We start from the raw sequence: 16,426 nt of genomic DNA, 5'->3' as shown, positions 1-16,426 counted from the left end.
TAGAATTTAGTACATGTATGCAAAGAGGACCAAGTTGCCGCTTTGCAAATCTGATCAACTGAAGCTTCATTGTTAAAAGCCCACGAAGTGGAGACTGATCTAGTAGAATGAGCTGTAATTCTCTGAGGCGGGGCCTGACCCGACTCCAAATAAGCTTGATGAATCAAGTTTCAACCAAGAAGCCAAGGAAATAGCAGAAGCCTTCTGACCTTTCCTAGGACCAGAAATAAAACAAATAGACTGGAAGTCTTCCTGAAATCTTTAGTAGCTTCCACATAATATTTCAAAGCGCTTACCACATCCAAAGAATTCTTAGGATTAGGACACAAGGAAGGGACAACAATTTCTCTACTAATGTTGTTAGAATTCACAACCTTAGGTAAAAATTGAAAAGAAGCCCGCAAAACTGCCTTATCCTGATGAAAAATTAGAAAAGGAGACTCACAAGAAAGAGCAGATAATTCAGAAACTCTTCTAGCAGAAGAACAGGAACACTTTCCAAGAGAGCAGTTTAATGTCCAAAGAATGCATAGGTTCAAATGGAGAAGCTTGTAAAGCTTTCAGAACCAAATTAAGACTCCAAGGAGGAGAAATTGATTTAATAACAGGCTTAATACGAACTAAAGCCTGTACAAAACAGTGTATATCAGGAAGTATAGCAATCTTTCTGTGACATAAAACAGAAAGAGCAGAGATTTGTCCTTTCAAGGAACTTGCAGACAAGTTCTAAAAGAATGCCAGGAGAATTTATGAGAAGAACACCATGAAATGTAAGTCTTCCAAACTCTATAATAAATCTTTCTAGAGACAGATTTACGAACTTGTAACATAGTATTAATCACTGAGTCAGAGAAACCTCTATGACTTAGAACTAAGCGTTCAATTTCCATACCTTCAAATTTAATGATTTTAGATCCTGATGGAAAAACGGACCTTGAGATAGTAGGTCTGGCCGTAACAGAAGTGGCCAAGGTGGGCAACTGGACATCCGAACCAGATTCGCATACCAAAACCTGTGTGGCCATGCTGGAGCCACCAGCAGCACAAATGATTGTTCCATGATGATTTTGGAGATCACTCTTGGAAGGAGAACTAGAGGCGGAAAATGTAAGCAGGATGATAACACCAAGGAAGTGTCAGCGCATCCACTGCTTCCGCCTGTACATCCCTGGACCTGGACAGGTATCAGAGAAGTTTCTTGTTTAGATGAGAGGCCATAAGATCTATCTCTGGAAGACCCCACACATCTGAACAATCTGAGAAAGTACATCTGGATGGAGAGACCACTCCCCTGGATGTAAAATCTGGCGGCTGAGATAATCCGTCTCCCAATTGTCTACACCTGGGATATGTACCGCAGAGATTAGACAGGAGCTGGATTCCGCCCAAGCAAGTATCCGAGATACTTCTTTCATAGCTTGGGGACTGTGAGTCCCACCCTGATGATTGACATATGCCACTGTTGTAATATTGTCTGTCTGAAAACAAATGAACGGTTCTCTCTTTAACAGAGGCCAAAACTGAAGAGCTCTGAGAATTGCACGGAGTTCTAAAATATTTATTGGTAATCTCGCCTCTTGAGATTTCCAAACCCCTTGTGCTGTCAGAGATCCCCAAACAGCTCCCCAAACTGAAAGACTCGCATCTGTTGTGATCACAATCCAGGTTGGCCGAACAAAAGAAGCCCCTTGAACTAAACGATGGTGATCTATCCACCATGTCAGAGAGTGTCATACATTGGGATTTTAGGATATTAATTGTGATATCTTTGTATAATCCCTGCACCATTGATTCAGCATACAAAGCTGTAGAGGTCTCATGTGAAAACGAGCAAAGGGGATTGCGTCCGATGCTGCAGTCATGAGACCTAAAACTTCCATGCACATAGCCACTGAAGGGAATGACTGAGACTGAAGGTGCCGGCAGGCTGCAACCAATTTTAAACGTCTCTTGTCTGTTAGAGACAGAGTCATGGACACTGAATCTATCTGGAAGCCTAAAAAGGTGACCCTTGTCTGAGGAATCAAGAAACTTTTTGGTAAATTGATCCTTCAACCATGTTTCCGAAGAAACAACACTAGTTGATACGTGTGAGATTTTGCAGTACGTAAAGACTGAGCTAGTACCAAGATATCGTCCAAATAAGGAAACACCGCAATACCCTGTTCTCTGATTACAGAGAGTAGGGCACCCAGAACCTTTGAGAAGATTCTTGGAGCTGTTGCTAGGCCAAATGGAAGAGCAACAAATTGGTAATGCTTGTTTAGAAAAGAGAATCTCAGAAAATGATAATGTTCTGGATGAATCGGAATATGAAGGTATGCATCCTGCAACTCTATTGTGGACATATAATGTCCTTGCTGAACAAAAGGCAGAATAGTCCTTATAGTCCCCATCTTGAAAGTTGGTACTCTTACATAACGATTCAAAATTTTCAGATCCAGAACTGGTCTGAATAAATTTTCCTTTTTTGGGACAATGAATAGATTTGAATAAAACCCCAAACCTTGTTCCTGAAGAGGAACTGGCATGATTACCCCTGAAGACTCCAGGTCTGAAACACACTTCAGGAAAGCCTGAGCTTTTACTGGATTTGCTGGGATACGTAAGAGAAAAAATCTTCTCACAGGAGGTCTTACTCCGAATCCTATTCGATAACCTTGAGAGACAATGCTCTGAATCCATTGATTTTGGACAGATTTTATCCAAATATCCTTGAAAAACCTTAATCTGACCCCTACCAGCTGAAGGCTTACAATTGGAAGCAGATTCCTTGGGGGCAGGATTGAGTTTTTGTTCCTTATTTTGACGAAAGGAACAAAAACGATAAGAAGCCTTAGATTTACCATTAGGTTTTTTTATCCTGAGTCAGAAAAACTCCCTTTCCCCCAGTGACGGTTGAAATAATAGAATCCAACTGAGAACCAAATAAATTATTACCTTGGAAAGAAAGAGATAGTAATCTAGATTTAGATGTCATATCAGCATTCCAAGATTTAAGCCACAAAGCTCTTCTAGCTAATATAGCTAAAGACATGGATCTAACATCAATTTTGATAATATCAAAAATGGCATCACAAATGAAATGATTAGCATATTGCAGTAAGCAAATGATGCTAGATAAGTCAGAATCCAATTCCTGTTGCGCTAAATTCTCCAACCAGAAGGTTGATGCAGCCGCAACATCAGCCAAAGAAATAGCAGGTCTAAGAAGATGACCTGAATATAAATAGGCCTTCCTTAGATAAGATTCAAGCATCCTATCTAAAGGATCCTTAAAAGAAGTACTATCTTCCATAGGAATAGTGGTAAGTTTAGCAAGAGTAGAAATAGCCCCATCAACTTTGGGGATTTTTTCCCAAAACTCTATAGATTTTGCTGGTAAAGGATACAATTTTTTAAACCTTGAAGAAGGAATAAAAGAAGTACCTGGCTTATTCCATTCCTTAGAAATCATATCAGAAATAGCCTCAGGAATAGGAAAAACCCCTGGAGAAACCACAGGAGGTTTAAAAACAGCATTTAAACGTTTATTAGAATGAACGTCAAGAGGACTGGTTACCTCAATATCCAAAATAATTAACAATTCTTTTAATAAAGAACGTATATACTCTATTTTAAATAAATAAGTAGATTTGTCAGTGTCAATGTCTGAGGAAGGATCTTCTGTATCAGATAGATCCTCATCAGAAGAGGATAAATTATTATGTTGTTGGTCATTTGAAATTTCATCAACTAAATGAGAAGTTTTAAAAGATCTTTTACGTTTATTAGAAGGTGGAAATGCAGACAAAGCCTTCAAGATAGAATCAGAAACAAATTCTTTAAAATGTACAGGTATATCATGCACATTAGAAGTTGAAGGAACTGCACTGTACTATTACTGATGGATACACTATCTGCATGTAAAAGTTTATCATGACAACTATTACAAATGACATTCGGCGAAATAATTTCAACAATTTTACAACCAATGCCCTTAGCAATGTTCCAGCAGAAACTTCTGAGGCAGGATCAGATTGAGACATCTTGCAAAATGTAAGAGAAAAAACAACATATAAAGCAAAATTATCTATTTCCTTATATGACAGTTTTCAGGAATGGGAAAAAATGCAAATAGCATAGGCCTCTGATAGAGAAAAAAGCAAGAGGCAAACATAAATGGGGTATTGAAATAATGAAAAAGTTTGGCGCCAAGTATGACGCACAAACGAACGTAAACTTGTTTGACTCCAAAAATAACCGGAAATGACACACTTGCGTCACTAATGACGCAACCGTGTGAAAGGTCTCGGCGTCAAGTATGACGCCGGAAATGACGCAGTTGCATCAGACTTATTTTTCCGTGCGAAGAATGACGCAATAAAGTTTAGCATTTGACGCACCCGCGGGCCTAATGCCGCCTGCAATTTGCAAGAAGTAGTCAATTAAAAAAAAAAAAAAGACTAAACCCCAGGTAAGAAAAAACAATTTATGTAAGAACTTACCTGATAAATTCATTTCTTTCATATTAGCAAGAGTCCATGAGCTAGTGACGTATAGGATATACATTCCTACCAGGAGGGGCAAAGTTTCCCAAACCTCAAAATGCCTATAAATACACCCCTCACCACACCCACAATTCAGTTTAACGAATAGCCAAGAAGTGGGGTGATAAGAAAAGAGCGAAAGCATCAAAAATAAGGAATTGGAATAATTGTGCTTTATACAAAAAAATCATAACCAACACAAAAAAAGGGTGGGCCTCATGAATTAGCAAGAGTCCATGAGCTAGTGACGTATGGGATAGCAGATACCCAAGATGTGGAACTTCCACGCAAGAGTCACTAGAGAGGGAGGGATAAAATAAAGACAGCCAATTCCGCTGAAAAAATAATCCACAACCCAAATCAAAAAGTTTTAATCTTATAATGAAAAAAACTGAAATCATAAGCAGAAGAATCAAACTGAAACAGCTGCCTGAGGTACTTTTCTACCAAAAACTGCTTCAGAAGAAGAAAAAACATCAAAATGGTAGAATTTAGTAAAAGTATGCAAAGAAGACCAAGTTGCTGCTTTGCAAATCTGATCAACAGAAGCTTCATTCCTAAAAGCCCAGGAAGTAGAAACTGACCTAGTAGAATGAGCCGTAATCCTTTGAGGCGGGAACTTACCCGACTCCACATAAGCAAGATAAATCAAAGACTTTAACCAAGACGCCAAAGAAATGGCAGAAGCCTTCTGACCTTTCCTGGAACCAGAAAAGATAACAAATAGACTAGAAGTCTTTCTAAAATCTTAGTAGCTTCAACATAATATTTCAAAGCTCTAACTACATCCAAAGAATGTAAAGATCTTTCCAGAGAATTCTTAGGATTAGGACACAATGAAGGGACAACAATTTCTCTACTAATGTTGTTAGAATTCACAACTTTAGGTAAAAATTGAAATGAAGTCCGCAACACCGCCTTATCCTGATGAAAAATCAGAAAAGGAGATTCACAAAAAAGAGCAGATAACTCAGAAACTCTTCTAGCAGAAGAGATGGCCAAAAGAAACAAAAAACTTTCCAAGAAAGTAATTTAATATCCAGAGAATGCATAGGTTCAAACGGAGGAGCCTGTAAGGCCCTCAGAACCAAATTAAGACTCCAAGGAGGAGAGATCGACTTAATGACAGGTTTGATACGAACCAAAGCCTGTACAAAACAATGAATATCAGGAAGATTAGCAATCTTTCTGTGAAAAAGAAAAGAAAGAGCACAGATTTGTCCTTTCAAAGAACTTGCAGACAAACCCTTATCCAAACCATCCTGAAAAAAATTGTAAAATTCTAGGAATTCTAAAAGAATGCCAAGAGAATATATGAGAAGAACACCAAGAAATGTAAGTCTTCCAAACTCGATAATAAATCTTTCTAGAGACAGATTTACAAGCCTGTAACATAGTATTAATCACTGAGTCAGAGAAACCTCTATGACTAAGAATCAAGCGTTCAATCTCCATACCTTCAAATTTAATAATTTGAGATCCTGATGGAAAAATGGGCCTTGAGATAGAAGGTCTGGTCTTAACGGAAGTGTCCAAGGTTGGCAACTGGCCATCCGAATGAGATCCGCATACCAAAACCTGTGAGGCCATGCTGGAGCCATCAGCAGTACAAACGAACGCTCCAGTAAAATCTTGGAAATCACTTTTGGAAGAAGAACTAGAGGCGGAAAGATATAGGCAGGATGATAATTCCACGGAAGCGACAACGCATCCACTGCTTCCGCCTGAGGATCCCTGGATCTGGACAGATACCTGGGAAGTTTCTGGTTTAGATGAGAGGTCATCAGATCTATTTCTGGAAGTCCCCAGATTTGAACAATCTGAAGAAATACCTCTGGGTGAAGAGACCATTCGCCCGGATGTAACGTCTGGCGACTGAGATAATCTGCTTCCCAATTGTCTACACCTGGGATATGAACCGCAGAAATTAGACAGGAGCTGGATTCCGCCCATACAAGCATCCGAGATACTTCTTTTATAGCTTGAGGACTGTGAGTCCCACCTTGATGATTGACATAGCCACGGTTGTGACATTGTCTGTCTGAAAACAAAAACGATTCTCTCTTCAGAAGAGGCCAGAACTGAAGAGCTCTGAAAATCGCACGGAGTTCCAAAATGTTGATTGGTAATCTCGCCTCCTGAGATTCCCAAACCCCCTGCGCTGTCAGAGATCCCCATACAGCTCCCCAACCTGAAAGACTCGCATCTGTTGAGATCACAGTCCAGGTTGGACGAACAAAAGAGGCCCCTTGAATTAAACGATGGTGATTCAACCACCAAGTTAGAGAAGTTCGAACATTGGGATTTAAGGATATTAATTGTGATATCTTTGTATAATCCATGCACCACTGGTTCAGCATACAAAGCTGAAGAGGTCTCATGTGAAAACGAGCAAAAGGGATCGCGTCCGATGCAGCAGTCATGAGACCTAAAATTTCCATGCATAATGCTACCGAAGGGAACAATTGAGACTGAAGGTTTCGACAAGCTGAAACCAATTTCAGACGTTTTTTTTCTGTTAGAGACAAAGTCATGGACACAATCTATTTGGAAACCCAAAAAGGTTACCCTTGTCTGAGGAATCAAGGAACTCTATGGTAAATTGATCCTCCAACCATGTCTTTGAAGAAACAACACAAGTTGATTCGTATGAGATTCTGCAGAATGTAAAGACTGAGCAAGTACCAAGATATCGTCCAAATAAGGAAATACCCCAATACCCTGTTCTCTGATTACAGAGAGAAGGGCACCGAGAACCTTTGAAAAGATCCTTGGAGCTGTTGCTAGGCCAAACGGAAGAGCAACAAACTGGTAATGCTTGTCTAGAAAAGAGAATCTCAGGAACTGATAGTGATCTGGATGAATCGGAATATGAAGATATGCATCCTGTAAGTCTATTGTAGACATATAATGCCTTTGCTGAACAAAAGGCAGAATAGTCCTTATAGTCACCATTTTGAATGTTGGTATCCTTACATAACGATTCAATATTTTTAGATCCAGAACTGGTCTGAAGGAACTCTCCTTCTTTGGTACAATGAATAGATTTGAGTAAAACCCCAGACCCCGTTCCAGAACTGGAACTGGCATAATTACCCCAGCTAACTCTAGGTCTGAAACACATTTCAGAAACGCCTGAGCCTTCACTGGAATGCGTGAGAGAAAAAATCTTTTCACAGGCGGCCTTACCTTGAAACCTATTCTGTACCCTTGTGAAACAATGTTCTGAATCCAAAAATTGTGAATCGAATTTATCCAAACATCTTTGAAAAATCGTAACCTGCCCCCTACCAGCTGTGCTGGAATGAGGGCCGCACCTTCATGCAGATTTGGGAGCTGGTTTTGACTTTCTAAAAGGCTTGGATTTATTCCAGACTGGAGAAGGTTTTCAAACGGAAACCGTTCCTTTAGAGGAAGGGTCAGGCTTCTGCTCCTTATTCTGACGAAAGGAACGAAAACTATTAGCAGCCCTATATTTACCTTTAGATTTTTTGTCCTGAGGCAAAAAGGCTCCCTTCCCCCCAGTAACAGTTGAAATTATTGAATCCAACTGAGAACCAAACAATTTATTACCTTGGAAAGAGAGAGAAAGCAAAGTTGACTTTGAAGACATATCTGCATTCCAAGTTTTAAGCCATAAAGCTCTTCTAGCTAAAATAGCAAAAGACATATACCTGACATCAATTCTAATGATATCAAAAATGGCATCACAAAGTTATTAGCATGTTGAAGAAGTTTAACAATGCTATAAGCATTATGGTCTGATACTTGTTGCGCTAAAGCCTCCAAACAGAAAGCTGAAGCTGCAGCAACATCAGCCAAAGAAATAGCAGGTCTAAGAAGATTACCTGAACATAAATAAGCTCTCCCTAGAAAGGATTCAAGCTTCCTATCTAAAGGATCCTTAAAGGAAGTACTATCTGCCGTAGGAATAGTAGTACGTTTAGCAAGAGTAGAGATAGTACCATCAACTTTGGGGATTTTGTCCCAAAACTCTAATCTATCAGATGGCACAGGGTACAATTTCTTAAACTTTCTTAAAGTACCCAGACTATTCCATTCCCTAGAAATCACTTTTGAAATCGCATCAGGGACTGGAAAAACTTCTGGAATAACTACATGAGGTTTATAAACCTAATTTAAACGCTTAGCAGATTTAGTATCAAGAGGACTAGACTCCTCCATATCTAATGCAATCAACACTTCTTTAAGTAAAGAACGAATAAACTCAATTTTAAACAAATAAGAAGATTTATCAGTATCAATATCTGAGGCAGAATCTTCTGAACCAGATAGATCCTCATCAGAAACAGATAAGTCAGAATGATGGCGGTCACTTAAAAATTCATCCGAAATATGAGAAGTTTTAAAAGACCTTTTACGTTTACTGGAAGGAGGAATAACAGACAGAGCCATCCTAATAGAATTAGAAACAAATTCTTTTACATTAACAGGAACATCCTGAACATTAGATGTTGAAGGAACAACAACAGGTAAAGGATTATTACTAATGGAGACACAATCTGCATTGGAAAGTTTATCATGGCAACTAACACAAACTACAGCCAGAGGAACAGTTACCACAAGTTTACAACAAATACACTTAACTTTGGTAGAACCAGCATCAGGCAGAGTCTTTCCAGTAGTAGATTCTGATCCAGGGTCAGGATGTGACATCTTGCAATATGTAATAGAAAAAACAACATATAAAGCAAAATTATCAAATTCCTTAAATGACAGTTTCAGGAATGGGAAAAAATGCAAAATAACAAGCCTCTGGCAACCAGAAGCAAGGAAAAAGTGAGACAAATGTGAGAAAAAAAAGACGCCCACATTTTTGGCGCCAAGTATGACGCCCACATTATTGGCGCCAAGTACGACGCCCACATTATTGGCGCCAAGTACGACGCCCACATTATTGGCGCCAAGTACGACGCCCACATTATTGGCGCCAAGTACGACGCCCACATTATTGGCGCCAAGTACGACGCCCACATTATTGGCGCCAAGTACGACGCCCACATAATTGGCGCCAAATACGACGCCCACATTTTTTGGCACAAAAAAAACTTCTGAATACACATGCGTCAAAAAAATGACGTAACTGAATACAACTTCCGGCGTCAACTACGGCGCCGAAAATGACAAAAATTTGCGCCAAAAAAGTTTGCGCCAAGAATGACGCAATAAAATGAAACATTTTCTGCCCCCGCGAGCCTAACAGCCCGCAGGGAAAAATAGTCAATTGAAAATTTTCAAGGTAAGAAAAAAATATTCATATGCATTATCCCAAATAATGAAACTGACAGTCTGAATGAAGGAATACTGATTATAATATATAAGTTTAAAGACATATATTTAGAACTTTACATATAAAGTGCCCAACCATAGCTTAGAGTGTCACAAAAAATAAGACTTACTTACCCCAGGACACTCATCTACATATAGTAGATAGCCAAACCAGTACTGAAACGAGAATCAGTAGAGGTAATGGTATATAAGAGTATATTGTCGATCTGAAAAGGGAGGTAGGAGAAGAAATCTCTACGACCGATAACAGAGAACCTATGAAATAGATCCCCTAGAGGAAGACCATTGTATTCAAATAGGCAATACTCTCTTCACATCCCTCTAACATTCACTGCACTCTGAGAGGAAAACCGGGCTTCAGCCTGCTGCGAAGCGCATATCAACGTAGAATCTAGCACAAACTTATTTCACCACCTCCATGGGAGGCAAAGTTTGTAAAACTGAATTGTGGGGTGTATTTATAGGCATTTTGAGGTTTGGGAAACTTTGCCCCTCCTGGTAGGAATGTATATCCCATACGTCACTAGCTCATGGACTCTTGCTAATTACATGAAAGAAAAAATTTCTTTAAAAGATGTTTATATTTCCCAAATATGAAACTGACAGTCTGCAGAAGGAAATACATAAACCTGACACATGGCAAATATAAGTACAATACATATATTTAGAACTTTATATAAATGCATAAAGTGCCAAACCATAGCTGAGGTGTCTTAAGAAATAAAAACATACTTACCTAAAGACACCCATCCACATATAGCAGATAGCCAAACCAGTACTGAAACAGTTATCAGTAGAGGTAATGGTAAATTGAGAGTATATCGTCGATCTGAAAAGGGAGGTAGGAGATGAATCTCTACGACCAATAACAGAGAACCTATGAAATAGACCCCCGTTAGGGAAATCATTGTATTCAATAAGTGATACTCCCTTCACGTCCCTCTGACATTCGCTGTACTCTGAGAGGAATCGGGCTTCAACAATGCTGAGAAGCGCATATCAACGTAGAAATCTTAGCACAAACTTACTTCACCACCTCCATAGGAAGCAAAGTTTGTAAAACTGAATTGTGGGTGTGGTGAGGGGTGTATTTATAGGCATTTTGAGGTTTGGGAAACTTTGCCCCTCCTGGTAGGATTGTATATCCCATACGTCACTAGCTCATGGACTCTTGCCAATTACATGAAAGAAATTAAGCCCCGCCCATCATGGCCGATGTTCGAGTCGGCCTAAAAAAAAAAATCGCATGGTGAAGCGGTTTTAAGCAAAACTAAGTGGAACATATAAAAACCCCAAACAATATACCAGTATAGCCACATCGGTTATTCAGTGCAAGCGAAAAACCAATCAACAGTTTCTGCCTCTCCCAGTGTCTTATATAATGCCCATTATAATGATTGTGTCAACAGAAAAATAAAACATAGGTTTCCAGTAACGCCCCTCTGTTTAACAGGTCTACTGCTTACCCCATTCCCTTACCGGGAAATAAATGCCAGCCAGTTTGGATATATCAAATCTCCTCAGAAATAAAGGGCTGCACATACCTCAATGCTGCTTGTAGCATGAAACCGTTCTCCACACTGAAGATGACTCTTGTGTTACCTTCAGAAGTCTTGTGGGAACTAACATGGATCTTAGTTACAGCTGCTAAGATCATCAACCTCAGGGCAGAAATCTTCTTCCCTATCCCCCTGAGGAAAATAGTACTCACCGGCACCATTTAAAATAAAAAACTTCTTGATTGAAGAAACTAAAACACCTCACTTTACACCTCTTCCTAGTATAACACAGGCAAAGAGAATGACTGGGGGTGAAGGGGAAGGGAGGAGCTATATACACAGCTCTACTGTGGTGCTCTTTGCCACTTCCTGTTAGCAGGAGGATAATATCCCACAAGTAAGGATGAAATCCGTGGACTCGTATCTTGTAGAAGAAACAACAATTTATAATAATAATGCAAGTTTGATTATACACACAAAAGAAAGCCCATGGATCAAGTGGTACAGCAGAAAATACTTTCAAGAAAAAAAAAAAAAAAATTGTGAAAGGGGCAGCCTGGAGGGCATCAGTTGTAGAAAGAAAAGTCAAACCAGCTGACAGGTATAGAAGTTTTACAATAATTTCTGAATTTTGCAAACCAAACAGCTAGTTGATTATATATATATATATATATATATATATATATATGTGACCCTCATTTTACAACGGTTCAATTTACACCGTTTCAGAATAACAACCTTTTTTCCCAGTCATGTGACTGCTATTGAAAAGCATTGAGAAGCAGTGCATTTATTAAAATAGCCAGTAGATGGAGCTGTCCGCTTGTGTTGCAGCAAAACCAAGCAAGCTGAAATTAATCAGTTTAACCAGACCTGAGCTATCGAGCAGATTTCAAAGGAACAAGATCTTCCTGTCTATAAATCAGTCCAGATTGGAATGCATAGAAAGAACTGTTTGCAGAAAAATGCAAGTGAAGTCTGTGTTGTGTGATTATTTTATTAGGTTTATAATGCTGTTTAGCAAATGTTTTTGTTCATTTAACTTAGTTTAATTATATATTCTGTGTTGTGTGATTATTTTATTAGGTTTATAATGCTGTTTAGCATTTAAAGTCTTCATTTCAAAGCTTTAAAAATAATGTATTAGGTGTTACTTATGACAATTTTGAGAGGGGCCTGGAACCTATCTCCCTCACTTCCCATTGACTTACATTATAAACTGGGTTTCAATTTACAACGGTTTCGATTTACAACCATTCCTTCTGGAACCTAACCCCGGCGTAAACTGAGGGCTACATATATATATATATGATGAAGCGCATTTGAGCCTGTGTTTGTGCTAACCACCTTTGTATACCAAATAAAAGTCACCTGGCTTCAAGTTCCTGAGTCCTCGCTTTTCTTCTTGTATCCTATATATATATATATATATATATATATATATATATATATATATATATATATATATATATATATATATATATATATATATGATAAGCACAGTCCTGCGTGTGAGCAACTGCCAGGGTGCACATCTAAATAAAGTAGTATGCCAAAAGTGAAAAAATGGCACTCTCTGAACTTAGTATAAAAACATAATTTATGCTTACCTGATAAATTTATTTCTCTTGTAGTGTGTTCAGTCCACGGGTCATCCATTACTTATGGGATACCCATACCAAAGCTAAGTACACGGATGATGGGAGAGACAAGGCAGGAACATTAAACAGAAGGAACCACTGCCTGTAGAACCTTTCTCCCAAAACCAGCCTCCGAAGAAGCGAAAGTGTCAATTTTGTAAAATTTGGAAAAAGTATGAAGAGAAGACCAAGTTGCAGCCTTGCAAATCTGTTCAACAGAGGCCTCATTCTTAAAGGCCCAGGTGGAAGCCACAGCTCTAGTGGAATGAGCTGTAATTCTTTCAGGAGGCTGCTGTCCAGCAGTCTCATAGGCTAAACGTATTATGCTACGAAGCCAAAAAGAGAGAGAGGTAGCCGAAGCCTTTTGACCTCTCCTCTGTCCAGAGTAAACGACAAACAGAGAAGAAGTTTGTCTAAAATCTTTAGTTGCCTGTAAGTAGAACTTCAGAGCACGGACCACGTCTAGATTATGCAAAAGACGTTCCTTCTTTGAAGAAGGATTAGGACATAATGATGGAACAACAATCTCTTGATTGATATTCCTGTTAGAAACAACCTTAGGTAAAAACCCAGGTTTAGTACGCAGTACTACCTTGTCTGAATGAAAGATCAGATAAGGAGAATCACAATGTAAGGCAGATAACTCAGAGACTCTTCGAGCCGAGGAAATAGCCATCAAAAACAAAACTTTCCAAGATAAAAGCTTAATATCAATGGAATGAAGGGGTTCAAACGGAACACCCTGAAGAACTTTAAGAACCAAGTTTAAGCTCCACGGAGGAGCAACAGCTTTAAACACAGGCTTAATTCTAGCCTGACAAAAGGCCTGGACGTCTGGATTCCCTGCCAGACGTTTGTGTAAAAGAATAGACAGAGCTGAAATCTGTCCCTTTAGCGAACTAGCGGATAAACCTTTTTCTAAACCCTCTTGTAGAAAAGCCAATATCCTAGGAATCCTAACCTTACTCCATGAGTAACTCTTGGATTCACACCAATATAAATATTTACGCCATATCTTATGGTAAATTTTTCTGGTCACAGGTTTCCGAGCCTGTATTAACGTATCAATAACCGAATCCGAAAACCCACGCTTAGATAGAATCAAGCGTTCAATTTCCAGGCAGTCAGCCTCAGAGAAATTAGGTTTGGATGGTTGAAAGGACCCTGAATTAGAAGGTCCTGCCTCAGAGGAAGAGACCATGGTGGACAGGACGACATGTCCACTAGGTCTGCATACCAGGTCCTGCGTGGCCACGCAGGCGCTATCAGAATTACCGATGCCCTCTCCTGTTTGATCCTGGCAATCAGTCGAGGTAGCAACGGAAATAGTGGAAACACATAAGCTATGTTGAAAACCCAAGGGGCTGCTAATGCATCTACCAGCACCGCTCCCGGGTCCCTGGACCTGGATCCGTAACAAGGAAGCTTCGCGTTCTGGCGAGATGCCATGAGATCCAGATCCGGTTTGCCCCAACGACGAATCAGTTCAGCAAATACCTCCGGGTGAAGTTCCCACTCTCCCGGATGAAAAGTCTGGCGACTTAGGAAATCCGCCTCCCAGTTCTCTACGCCTGGGATGTAAATCGCTGACAGGTGGCAAGAGTGAGACTCTGCCCAGCGAATTATCTTCGAGACTTCCAACATCGCTAGGGAACTCCTGGTTCCCCCTTGATGATTGATGTAAGCCACAGTCGTGATATTGTCCGACTGAAATCTGATGAACCTCAGTCTTGCTAACTGAGGCCAAGCTAGAAGAGCATTGAATATTGCTCTTAATTCTAGAATGTTTATTGGAAGGAGTTTCTCCTCCTGAGTCCACGATCCCTGAGCCTTCAGGGAATTCCAGACTGCTCCCCAGCCTAGAAGGCTGGCATCCGTTGTTACAATCGTCCAATCTGGTCTGCGAAAGGTCATTCCTTTGGACAGATGAACCGGTGACAACCACCAGAGAAGAGAATCCTGGTCCAGATTTAGCAAAGGGGACAGATCAGAGTAATCCCCGTTCCATTGACTGAGCATGCATAGTTGCAGCGGTCTGAGATGCAGGCGCGCAAATGGCACTATGTCCATTGCCGCGACCATTAAGCCGATTACCTCCATGCACTGAGCTACTGATGGCTTGGAACGGAATGAAGGACACGGCAAGCATTGAGAATCATTGATAACCTGGACTCCGACAGGTAAATCTTCATCTCTACAGAATCTATAAGAGTCCCTAGAAAAGGAACCCTTGTGAGTGGTAACAGAGAACTCTTTTCCACGTTCACTTTCCACCCATGCGACCTCAGAAATGCAAGAACTATCTCTGTATGAGACTTTGCATTCTCAAAACTTGATGCTTGTATTAGAATGTCGTCTAGGTACGGAGCCACCGCTATGCCTCGTGGTCTTAGTACCGCCAGAAGTGAGCCCAGAACCTTCGTAAAAATTCTCGGGGCCGTGGCTAAACCGAAGGGAAGAGCCACAAACTGGTAATGCCTGTCTAGAAAGGCAAACCTTAGGTACCGATAATGATCTTTGTGAATCGGTATGTGAAGGAAAGCATCCTTTAAGTCCACTGTGGTCATATATTGACCCTCTTGGATCATGGGTAGGATGGTTCGAATGGTTTCCATCTTGAACGATGGTACCCTTAGGAATTTGTTTAAGATCTTTAAGTCCAAGATTGGTCTGAAGGTTCCCTCTTTTTTGGGAACCACAAATAGATTTGAGTAAAATCCTTGTCCCTGTTCCGATCGCGGAACTGAGTGGATCACTCCCATGATTAAGAGGTCTTGTACACATTGTAGAAATGCCTCTCTCTTTACTAGGTTTGTTGATAACCTCGAAAGATGGAACCTCACTTGTGGAGGAGAGGTTTTGAAATCCAGAAGGTATCCCTGAGATATAATCTTCAACGTTCAGGGATCCTGCACATCTCTTGCCCAAGCCTGGGCGAAGAGAGAAAGTCTGCCCCCCACTAAATCCGTCTCCGGATAGAGGGCCCTGTTTTCATGCTGTCTTAGGGGCAGAAGTAGGCTTTCTGGCCTGCTTGCCCTTGTTCCATGACTGGTTGCCTTTCCAACCCTGTCTGTAACGAGCAGTAGTTCCTTCCTGTTTTGGAGCGGAGGAAGTTGATGCTGCTCCTGCCTTGAAGTTACGAAAGGCACGAAAATTAGACTGTTTGGCCTTTGGTTTGGCCCTGTCCTGAAGAAGGGCGTGGCCCTTACCTCCCGTAATGTCAGCAATAATTTCCTTCAAGCCGGGCCCGAATAAGGTCTGCCCTTTGAAAGGAATGTTAAGTAGCTTAGACTTGGAAGTTACATCCGCTGACCAGGATTTAAGCCAGAGCGCTCTGCGCGCCTGTATGGCGAATCCGGAATTTTTAGCCGTAAGTTTGGTTAGATGTACTACGGCATCTGAAACAAACGCATTAGCTTGCTTAAGGGTTCTAACTTTGCTCAAAGCC

The 16,426-nt window shown here is 40.4% G+C and overlaps 1 protein-coding gene across 6 annotated transcripts in view; it reads right to left on the bottom strand.

Moving 5' to 3' along the window:
- The window catches only part of NCOR1 (nuclear receptor corepressor 1), a 1,077,134-nt gene that overhangs the window by 716,707 nt on the left and 344,001 nt on the right, over positions 1-16,426 (bottom strand). The gene's annotated exons all lie outside the window — the stretch shown is intronic.

The sequence above is a fragment of the Bombina bombina genome, chromosome 3, assembly GCF_027579735.1.
Source record: "Bombina bombina isolate aBomBom1 chromosome 3, aBomBom1.pri, whole genome shotgun sequence".
In the NCBI taxonomy this organism is placed as follows: domain Eukaryota; kingdom Metazoa; phylum Chordata; class Amphibia; order Anura; family Bombinatoridae; genus Bombina; species Bombina bombina.
This window is presented reverse-complemented; position numbering and strand designations above follow the sequence as displayed.